Below are 8,118 nucleotides of genomic sequence, written 5' to 3' on the forward strand. Positions count from 1 at the left end.
CTTTGCAAAACTTTTAGGCCCTGACATCTGAACCCTGGGGTCATGTACCCTAAGGAAAATGCGATGTGGGAAAGTAATCAAATACATGAGTTGACTGCAGTTAGCTAGACTTTCCACGGATGTGTTCTAGACAGAGCAAATGGGATGTAACCCTCCCTGCAGATCTTCATTCCCAGCCCTTTGGATGTCCCTCTTGCGCTCACCTTTTAATAATTAGCTGCCCAGACCACAGTTCTGTCTCCAGCATCTCCTGCTTCATCCTTAGCCTGCTCCTTACAGTATTTCCAGATGAGAATTGAAGTTGTTTCATTGATTATTGAATAGCATATTAGTACTACCTTGCTTCATTTCATTACACATATGAATGATGTCTTATGTCCAGGAGAAGAGTTAGGTAGTTTCATCACCATTTTCAATGCTGCATACACAGTCCTCTTTTCTTTGCAGTTCACTGCTTATGCCAAAGACCTTTCAGTGTTAGGATATATAAATATACTTTAAAGTCCTTCTACTGCCTACTCAGCTAACCTTTACATTGCTGCAGGATTTGGTTTATGAACAGCAATAGAGATAACTTCTGGCCTCTCTCCTCCTTCTGGTTTTAAATAATTCACATACATATTTTTTTACCCTTTCTTGAATTACATACTGACAATATGCCTAGTAGTCATTCCAAAGAGTCTCTATACTGATTTAGTAAGATTTGGTGTCTTTCATGTTTATCACAGGACATCATTCATAACACAAAACAGAATGGATTTGGTTTTGTCAACAATTAACTTCAGAAAAAAACCCAGTCACAAGCAGCATTTCAAGCAGAGGCACACAGTACTTTCTGCTGATGATTTTGATGTTAACACCTCAGGGAAGCACAAAGTTCTGGTTTTATAATCATTAATTATGTGCTGAAAGTTTTCAGAGAATCTTATTTTATTTAAACGTTTTATTTGATTAAAGCATCACTTCGTAGCAAATGTTCTAAAAAACCTTAAAGAGCATATTCTCTCCCTCCTGCTGCTCCCCTGCCACCCCCAAAGGAAAAAGAAAAAAGAAAAAAAACCCAAAAATCCAAAAGCAAAAACCAAACCAGAAAGACTCTCAAAAACCTCAGTAAAAAATTCATGGGCTTAAAATAGCTAGTTGTTCTGAAAACAAATGTGTTGATTTGTTTTGTTCTTCTTTTTAACATTAGATGTGTTGTGTGCTGTTTCTAAATAAATTGTGCCATAAGACAAGCATATGTCGTTCTATATCACACATTGCAGGTGCTGCAATACAGGCTTGCATAATGTGCCACCTGAAACTCAGAGAAGCAATTTTCTCTAAAGGGCCAGATTGTCCCTAGCTTATGCTGATAAGCACTTACTGATGCAAACAGTTCCATTAAAGCCCATCCTTTCAAGTAAGTGCTAACTTACATGAGTAAGTTTTGTAGGCCGGCTCTTAGTTTCCAGTGTATTTTGGCATTAACCACCACATACTGACTCATACATTTTTAGATTCTCTATACATTTAAAAATAGGTAGAATATGGAAAGTATTGGTAAGTATTTAGGATTTAACAGCTGTTTCACATAACAGAATTCATTAGATTATATCTTCTAAGTGTTAAAACCAATAGGTCTCTTCTGTAAGTGTAGACTTATAATAATATTAAACCTTAATGATAAATAGGTCAGTATGTATTTGTTTAAGTAGATGCTAGGACAGAAGATGTATCAAGGAGAGTGCAGAGTCCAAGGCAGACGTTAACTTCCTAATAGAGAAGGCAGGTAGGAAACTGATGGTTGTCTTCTGCCCTAGACATGTAATACAGATTTGTATTATAAAATACTATACTTCTCTGTTTATAGAATGTGGAATTCTGCTGTGCCATCTGTGACAAACTGTTTTAATCAGTACTGGAATGATTTCTGTTTATCTCTTCACAATCTGAGTTCCTTGGGACAGAGACCATTGCACGTTTATTTATTTGGTGTAACATGCACTTTCTGCTTATAAAACAAAAAGGACATTCTAATAATACTATTGGAGGTTTTGTAAATCTCACACCAGCTGTGTGGACAATTGTGGAGAAAACTAGTCCAGATTTAGACTGAATTAATAAGTTAGTTCTCAGATACTTGCATTTGAAAACTGTCTGTGAAAGGAACCACAGTTATGAAAGCTGCTGCTATCAACATAAGGGGAATGCACAAAATCAGCATGGAGGCATACTGACTGTAACCTCAAATGAGGCAAGCAGTTGTAGATCCAGTTGCTAAAGCTGTGGGTAATATAAGTGTTGCACAAGACACACTGCAAAATCTTCTAGACTTCTCTCATTGTGCTCTTAGTGGAAGACTACGTGACATAAGATCACTAAGATAAGAACTTAAAACAGATTGTACTATAGTCCAACCTAATGCAGATCGCACACTTTACCTTAAGCAAAATTGTATGGCTTCTTGAATGATAATTGGAGGGCTGGCATACTCAGCTAGATTTTGACAAAGGATATATGAAAGCACATATTTTTTCATTGTCCCATAAGGATTGAGTCACATGGTATAGGGTAATATGTATGGAGGTTTTGATGTTCCAGTAGGATTCCTCTTAAAAGAATCTTCTGTCTCAAGTTTTCTCTCATATGATTGTTTACAGATGTGTACAAAAAATCTTATACACATGTATACATATTTATATATAAAAAACACATTGTGTAATATCTGCACTATGTATATATATGTACACATTTGCACGTATGCATGCATATGTATGTATACATACACACATATATAGAAGTTACAACACTTAAGTGAATCCTTACTATGAGTTGAGTTGAACCACGAGCAAACAGGCTGAAATTACTAATTGCATGCTTATTGCCCACACCATTTTAGTGGTGGGTAAGGTGATAAAAATAGACACATCTTATTATAATTTTTCTTTCTTAGTCTAAATTTTTTTTACAAAATAATTTTGGGCTGTCATCATCAATATCATCCCTGGTACTATGTTTTTTTCCTAGCCGGTGCTAGGAAAAAAACATTATTTCTCTAATTTTTGGCTTCTTCTTTCTGCTTGTTAAGACAATTTGGCTTTGTGGGACTTTTCCATCTAAAGGATAATTTAGGTGATGCAGTAACTTGATACCTAGTGGTACCATATATATTGTTCCCCATAGGCCATTGGAATGTCTATGCTATAACTTTTTATTCATCCACTTTGTACTAACATTGACGTTAAGACGGTTCAAGTGAAAAAAAAAGAGCTACTGCTGCTGTTCTAGTGAATACTTTCATAAAGGAAATGTTCTTTTACTTCTTTCTATAATTCTTCACCAAACCCAGCATTTTAAATTTTCTTTTTAAAAAACCCAAAAAACAACAAAAAAAAGACAACATTTTTTAAAAACTAAGATTTGGGATCCATTGATATTAATTTTTAGGAAAAAATGGATTTTTTTTTCCTTTCTATATTGTAAATTCAAGTAGCTTAGGGCAATTCAAAGAAAGCTTCTGTTGTAATTTGAATGTAGCACTGTTGTAGGTGTGTGTTGCAGAGGGTGTGGATCCTGACTCTCTGAGTGTCTGGAGTGTGTGACTCCTTCCATCTGTGACAAACAGTCAAATCCTTTTCCCTGAAAATCACAGCCTTCGAAACAGGTCAGTGCATACCCTTACTTTGTCCTAACATGACATTAGGATATGACAGTCTCATTTGAATTTGCAGCTGCATCTGCATCTCCTAAGTTCAACCATACTTTCTCATTTACAAACAGCCACAATGAGACTTGTGGAACTGGGGGCACTGTGAGGCTTGACCTAGTCAAGCAGTTTGGCAATCTATGATCTGAAGTAGGTTTTTTTGAAAATAAATCCATCAGAAAATTCTTGATCTGTTGTAAACAAATGTAAATCCAAAACATTTGTCATCATATAATTTTAATCTAGATCCAAGATGTATTGTTCCACCAATAGACTCTGCATGCCTGTGTTTGTTAGGACTTGCCAAATCTGGCAGATGGCTGGAGGTGGGTCTGAGCATGTACACTCAGTAAGGACACATAGAAACACACGTATACAATACACACACACACACACACATAGATCGATCAACACAGCCAGAAACCACAGCACTCTTGCAGACAATCACAAATAACATTTACAGTCTCATCTTATTTCCCTCTCTGGCTGGTAAGGATGAGGGTCAGTTAGTGGGAATGTATAGACGTACATGTAAAGTACACGGTGGATCCCTCCAGAAGAGAGGCTCAGCTGTTCAGTATGCTCTGTAGCTGCCCTTGGATCCCAGTCCCCACAGCTGCTGGTTCCTGGAAAACTCTTGAAGACACAGATCAACCCCTGCCACTGGTACAGAGTTCCTTGAACAAACACATGCACACATACGCATGAGTGTGAATCCTGTAGCAACTGGGTTTAGACAAGCAGTCTGTCCAGCAACTGGCTCAGCATCCTCCTGACCCCAGTTTTCTCTCCCTCATGCACACGCATGCAGCCACCCACCAAACACACCCATCAGCAGGTGTTTCAATTGATCCTCATCGCCACAGTCCCTCCAGTGCTGGGCTTGGATGCCTGCTTCCTTTGGGAGCCAACCCTTCTGGGTGCTTCACCCTCAGAGGCACCCAGAGCCCAGTCTTGGGCGGCTCCCACCACTCCCAGGCTGGTTGGGATGCACATTCACTGGTGATCACATACCAGTGCTGGCTCCGCTGGCTGCCAAGAACACATGGACCCTGATCCACAGTCCCCTCCTGCAGCCAAATGGGACAGGGCCCCTTGCCTGGGAAGCAGAAATGGAGATCAGAGAGAAGACGCAGCAGACCGGGCTGATCAGGAGCAGGGCACGGTCCCATGAGCCCACTGACCAGGCCCTGCTCACACCTCTCCAGATCCTTGTATCCCCTTTCCCCTCTGTTTTCCCATGCTTGCTTCTCCTCAGACACCCTGATCCCCACCTGCCCTGCCTCTTGTTCTTCCCCTACACATCCCACAATAAGCCTTGTGTCACTCCCTGCACCCATGAAGTGTCCTGCAACCTGGGCAGCAGCTCCTCAGCTTGTGATGAGACCCAGAGAACACCCGTGGACTCATTGTGTTGGGGTGTCCCCCAGGACAAAGGCTCCCTGGGACACCCTGCAGAGGGCCCAGGGTGGGGTTGGGGCTTCTGGCTGTGTATCAACACCCCCATGATGCCTCTGGGGTTCTTCATGGTCATTTTATTTGGGTTCCCTGTCATGTCTTTTTTGCTTTCCTTTGTGTGGAAACTGGCTGTTTTATCACATAACCTAACAGCTTTACCGTGATAGACCAGAAATATTCAATATATGTAGTGTCCCTGTGCAATAATATTTAAACTAAATGCAAAGTGCTTTGGGGTTCCCAGCTCAAAATGACATTGGAAGATAGTATATTGGGAGGTTTACAATAACTCTGCATTGCATATGGCTTCACTTGGAATGGCAGAGTATGCTTGTCATCTATGTTGTAAAGATGTTTTGGAATTATGAATAAATATGCTGCACCAAAATTAAGCCTAGCTTTAATTTGACTGTCTAGAAGTAATGGGCTAACTATTTTAGTCTTTAAAAAAATCTACAAGTAGGATATGTCCAAATAATATTGAAAAGCAGGTTGTAGTTTGAGGTTCATTGAAGTCAACAGACAGAAGGACCTCATCTGAGACTAATCACCACAGCTTGGTTAAGTTTCTGCTCTAGTATTACGACTTGCTGCTTTAAAGCTTCTCTGTTACTACAATATTCTTCTCAACAATAGCAAATGACACTAAAATGAAACTTCATTAATTCAAATGAGCTTTACTTCCAAATACTTCTTGGTGGGTGGATGAAACTTAGTGACTCCTTTACAAAAGTCAGAAGCTCACATCAGGTCCTCAGAGATGCCTGGACCTCAGCTGTTGGTGTGAGTTATTCCACCCTGCCAACAGCTCAAGATTCTTCCTGGCTCCCCTGAGTGATAGCTCCCAGCCTCATACTGGCAGGAGTGAGAGAAGGGTGTCATGTAATTCTTCTAAGCTCATTTATGCTAATGCATGGATTACGGTTGCTTCCCCTACCCCAACACGTATTTGCAAATGCACATTCCCCACAGTCTTCTCACTTTCCTCCAACACTTATTGAAGGAACAGCCTTGTGGTGCTGTGGAGATTTGGGTGAGACATCAAAATTCAGATGCTGAGAAACCTGCTTCAGACTCGTATATGTTGGTGTATTTCTGTGATTGAAGTAAACAGAATTAAATCCTATGAACATAAACATTTTTTCTCTCAGAAAAGGTCAGCACTTTGCCATGATTTATGCTTGTTGGAATTTAAGATGCAATTAATGTTACCTACTTAAACATTCTCAGGTAACATATATTCTCCTTATGGGTTGGTTAAAAGCTACATAAGCCAAATAGGCACTAGTTGGAAGGAAACACTTTTGCTGAGCTAACTTCTCAATAGATCAGATCATTGCTTAGCTGTGGCACACCCCAGGCAGATCTAGAGGAAGGTAGTTTAGTTCCAGAAATATCTCTCAGCAGTTAACTTTTGGAGATGTAATTATACTTCACAGTAAAGAGTTTAATGTAATACATTTTTTTTCCTTTGTAATTGCATGATGTACAACACAGATTTGCAAAGATGAATGTTAAAATTAATCCTTGTAAACAATCAATATGGACTGAGATAGGCATCAAATGGACAGGAACTATAATATATTATTTCAGGAGTATTCTTCCATCTTTTTTATCTACAATAATTTAGAAGAAGTTTATGGTGCGTGCTCTGTTTAGGTGGAAGCTAAAACATTTATCATGACAAGAAGACAAATTTGGAAAAAACAACACTAACCAACAAATGATTACACCTTCAGCTGGTTCTCCTATAGCCCATTATGTTTAAATGCTGAAAAAATTATAGATTTAACACAAACATAAGTTTTGCATAGAGCCATTTTAGCTGCTTATATTAACTGTGCTTTTAGTCCAGTCATGTCTTGATTTCTTCAACACAGTGCGCAAAGGAAACAGTAAGTTCATTCCTGTTAATGAAACTATTATTAGGTGTTAGAGTCATATGTTTCTGGGAAATGTGTTTGTAATGTTTGCATGTAGACTCATTTATGTATATATACACTTATGTGTATAAACACAGGGGTCACTTCTGTGGCTAAAAGTGGTTGTGGCTGGTATAAATCTCTTTTTGATTCCTGGCACAGAAGAAAGGCCTGACACGAAAATAACATACCTGAGCTACAAGTTTTCAGATGTACTGTAGTATAGCACCAAAGTTCTCAACAGTATACCTACACTTACGCCAATGCATAAAATGCTGGGGAAAAATGATGTGAATTCCCAGTAAAAGCTCTGAATAAACACTTGGGTATAGTTAAGAATTTGTACTGAAAACTTGTGTTAGTAACTTTTTGTATAAAGCATGTATAAGCCATCCTCTTATCATATCAAAGACTGTTCATTAAGATGCACTCTTGATTGAAGTTTTTTTGCATTTTATAATTGAAGCTTTCATGCCTTCAAGAAAATACAGGGCAGTATCCATTGGTTTTACTCCATTGTGACAGTGGAAATCACCTAATAAGGAGGAGTTTAGTATTTGTGTCCTACATATGCCTTCTCTCATTTGTATCAATTGTGTGTAAATATATTTTCAGCTGATACTCTCTAAGTGTATGTACATCAAACTTTTTTTGTATTTTATTTTGATTAAGATGCTTCAGTTTATTAAATTTTTTTAGGCTCAATATAGTTTCTGTGACAATTAAGCATTTATGAAAAGGGAGTTGTTAGAACTGTAGATGTTCACTGTATCTTGTCACTTCTTGTCCATAAATTGCATCTTCAGGTTCCTTACTAACGTGACCCTGAGTTAAAACTTGTCTAACCTACTTTCATTGCTATGCCAGACATTTTAGTATTTGATGTAGAAAATGCCTTCATGACTGCCAAGGAACAATACATGGGGTTTACTGCAACATTTTTTTTTTTGTGTGTGTAAGAAAAGTGAATCTTCTGGAAAACTGGACTAACCTTTAGGAAAATGAGAAGAAAATAGACCAATGCATCAAGATATTTTATTTTCATACGAT

This window comes from Falco rusticolus, chromosome Z, assembly GCF_015220075.1.
Source record: "Falco rusticolus isolate bFalRus1 chromosome Z, bFalRus1.pri, whole genome shotgun sequence".
NCBI lineage: Eukaryota > Metazoa > Chordata > Aves > Falconiformes > Falconidae > Falco > Falco rusticolus.